This window comes from Engraulis encrasicolus, chromosome 19 (assembly GCF_034702125.1).
Source record: "Engraulis encrasicolus isolate BLACKSEA-1 chromosome 19, IST_EnEncr_1.0, whole genome shotgun sequence".
Classification (NCBI taxonomy): domain Eukaryota; kingdom Metazoa; phylum Chordata; class Actinopteri; order Clupeiformes; family Engraulidae; genus Engraulis; species Engraulis encrasicolus.
Genome location: NC_085875.1, coordinates 6,906,860 through 6,909,541, shown reverse-complemented (window position 1 = coordinate 6,909,541; position 2,682 = coordinate 6,906,860).

Genomic DNA, 2,682 nt, shown 5'->3' with positions numbered 1-2,682 from the left:
ATTGTTTTGATGGCCGGGGCCCTTCAGATGGTTGGTTGGTTGGTCGGTTGGTTGTTGTTGTTGCTCTGTGTGTGCGTGGGTGTGCGTGTGTGTGTGTGTGTGTGTGTGTGTGTGTGTGTGTGTGTGTGTGTGTCTGTGTGTGTGTGTGTGTGTGTGTGTGTGTGTGTGTGTGTGTGTGTGTGTGTGTGTGTGTGTGTGTGTGTGTGTGTGTGTGTGTGTGTGTGTGTGTGAAGGGCAAGGCTCCCCGATGGAGACCAGTGCCAGTGCAGTCACTGGAATAAGATGTCATTCCATTGGCATGACACAGAATAACAGGGGGCGGGAAGACTGTCATCAGTTTGGTCCCGGAGCACAGTGGAAATGGAACAATTACTTGAGCTGAATCGAGACAACAGAGATGTTTTTGGGGTGTTTGATTTGTAATTACGTGTCTGTCTCCAACATCCACCAGCATTTGCTTCATTTTCTTTCTTTCTTTCTTTTTCTTCGTCGGGGCTTTCTAAGAGTTAACATGCGTGAGCCACGTTGAATAAATCCTTCGCTAATTTCCATCCACCTGGAGGCTATATGCTGCTCAGCTCAATAACTTCCGCAGAGAGGGGGAAAAAAAACATTTTGTGCGACCAAATAAGAACACGCTTTTTTCGTAATTGACTCTCAAGGTTTTTAATCATTAATGTCAGAGTGCTGAAATTGTCTGATCTATGCACAGCAGCGTTAACGCCACGTAGCCGTCGAGGATAGCTTCGCTTAATTAGCTCTTCGTGCCTCGCTGTCATGGTTACGCAGACGCGCCGCTATGCAAAGTTGGTCATTTGAGAAGATAAGGGCCGTCTTTTTTTTTGATGATTTATTGCTTTTCTAAAATGACAATATTTACATGATAACAACATATAAAGGCAGCTGCACAGATGTGGAAAAAAAGGTAATTGTGAAATAATTAAGTAATGAAATAACTTGCCTGCAGCATTTTAACATTTATTTTGGTTTCATTTGCTCAGGCACAATCCACTCACTTGTCTCCTCACAGTCCTGAAAAACAAAAGGATGCTTAGAGTAATGTGATGCGCTCGCTATTATACTGTAAATAAAAGCTCTTTCTCTGGCTCCACTGTAATACTATATATACTGTAAGTACCTTTGTATTTCAATGGCAGCATTTATGTCCTCATAGAAAGAAAATAACGTCCATAATGAGGTGAATATTAAATATTCTTAATTGTCAAGTGAAATAAAAAGCCTTTTTTTCCTGGCTACACAGTATTGTAAATACTTTTAATTTTGGTAGTGTTTGTCATTTGCTTTTTGTCCTCAGAAAGATAACTAGAGGCCTATCTACAGATTATGTCAGTTGCAATTGTGACACAATCTAGTAACATAAAAAATACATTGAAATGGTTCATGTCCTCGCATTAAAAAAAAATATCAGAGTGACAGAGATAAATACAACAATCAGTTGAATTTGAAATATTCCCAATTGTTATGACTCGGTTTAGTGTAAGGGAAAAAAAGGGACAAAAACTGCTGTTGTGAAATGAAGTCTACGCCGTCTACAAGCAGACATGAATCACTACTACCTGCAACAGACCACACCACACTGCAGCGCACTGCGCTGATGTATGTGGCTCAATGATGCAGGCATCTCCCCGTGCCCTCAATTCACTGCAGACATGCACAGGAAAAACAATGGCCCTGCGTACGCACGGCATAATACGAGGAAAGATAAATCTACCTCATTAATCCTTTATTCTCAGCGGTCGGCAGGCTCATCGGCGGGTGCAAGCTAGCTACGCTCTGGTCTCGTCGTCATGGATAGTACACACACACACACACACACACACACACACACACACACACACACACACACACACACAAAGACGTACATGCACACACACATTTGAGTGCACAGATACAGTGCATGCATGTACACACACACACACACACACACACACACACACACACACACACACACACACACACACACACACACACACACACACACACACACACACACACACACTCACACACACACACAAAGATGTGCATGCACACACACATTTGAGTGTGCACACACACACACACACACACACACACACACACACACACACACACACACACACCTAAATACATGGGGCAAAGAGGAGGACAGTGGGGAGGAGGAGGGAGGGGGTTGGGTAGCCTGCAGATCAGTGTCAATGTGTGCATCATTAGACATCGGCACAACTACGACAGGAAGAGCAGGATTAGGATGATGATGCCTTCACTATAGCGGATGATCAATGATGTCTTTGTGTTGGGGAGAGAGGGAGAGAGAGAGAGGGAGAGAGAAAAGAGAGAGAGAGAGAGAGAGAGAGAGAGAGAGAGAGAGAGAAAAGAGAGAGAGAGAGAGAGAGAGAGAGAGAGAGAGAGAGAGAGAGAGAGAGAGAGAGAGAGAGAGAAAGAGAGAGAGAGAGAGAGAGAAGGAGAGAGAGAGAAAGAGAGAGAGAGAGAGAGAGACCCTCCTTTCTCTTCTTTCCTCTCCTCTCTGCCTTTGAAAGGCTTTTTGGGGGCTACATGCCCATATGGGCTGCTGCTGCTGCTGCTGCTGCTGCTGCTGCTGCTGCTGCTGCTGCTGCTGCTGAATCTGAAGATGCTGGCGTATGCGTGTGTGCATGAGCTGTGACCGTGACACTCAGACGGCAC